Genomic DNA, 1,220 nt, shown 5'->3' on the forward strand with positions numbered 1-1,220 from the left:
CCCGCCGTGGGGGATAGACACAACCGGGCTCTTCAGGCAGCCTTCACCCCAGACGATGGCGACCGCGTGGGGCCCAGGGTCCGACAGCCACGCTTATTAGTCCCCTCTTCGACAGCCAAGCCCCTTCGACCGACTGGCTTGCTAGCCGAGCCGACGCCGCTTCTCGACGGCCCACACGGCGTGTCTGCCCCCGGCCCCCGGCCCCGGGTCCCGGGCCCCCCTCCCCGTCCCTCTCAAACATCTGCCCTGGGAGACAGCCAGGGGCCTTTTTGCCTGGTCCATCGCGGCATGGCTGTTGGTGGGGATTTATTTTTTCTACATTTGTCCCTGTGCCCGCGTCTGCTCCGGCGGTTATGGGCGCTGTGTGCGTGTGCGTTGTGGGTGTATTTGTACGGGAGTGAAGCCCGGTTTCTATCATCCATGCCATCTCCCGGACCCCTTGGAGCGGGGGCATCCGCCCCGAAGCGAGGAGTCCTCTGCCGTTGTGTAGTCCACAACGCCAGTGGGCCTTGGTCGAGATGCCAACGGCCGCCCCATGGGGTGGAGCGTACCGATGCGCACCCCCCCCCCCCCCCCGCCCGCCCCGCGGCTCGAAGGGCGCACTCTGATACTTGGGGCGCCTTGATTAGTTAAGGCCGGAGACCAGAATGCACGACGTGATACATTGGCGGCGATGTACTTCCGGCCACTCACGTGAACACGCCAGAAATTATGGACGCAGGCACGCGGACCGCGCTCCATGACCCCGACACAAATGTCCCCACAAATGTGTTTTCGCGTCTCTTTGCCCAGTCGGGTGCCGGCGGGGCCTGCCCTTCGGGCGCCTGTGCTGTGGCCAGCTTGTCCGTGTCTCTTTGGTGCACGGACTTCTGGAAGTTGGCGTCTTGGCGGGCACCAGGCTTTGGGCCTTCCCGCTGAAGGACGACCATGCACGAGGGAGCATCCTTGTGTGTGTGTGTGTGTGTGTGTGTGTGTGTGTGTGTGTGTGTGTGTGTGTGTGTGTGTGATCGGATGCCTGATGCCTGGTACTCATCACACGGGCGGAGATTGTGGACAAAGGAGGGGAGCCCTCGTCTCTGCCCCGCCCTTGGCGGTCCTGCCGGATTTTCGGCACCGGGGGCAGTGGGGGAGGGGATACCCGGGCCCGGAGCGAGTGCGGCCCCATCCCCCTGTACGCATGCGTCCGCGTGCATGTATGTGTGTGTGTGTGTGGGGGGGGG

The sequence above is a fragment of the Fonticula alba genome (genome assembly GCF_000388065.1).
Source record: "Fonticula alba strain ATCC 38817 unplaced genomic scaffold supercont2.4, whole genome shotgun sequence".
NCBI classification, from domain to species: domain Eukaryota; order Rotosphaerida; family Fonticulaceae; genus Fonticula; species Fonticula alba.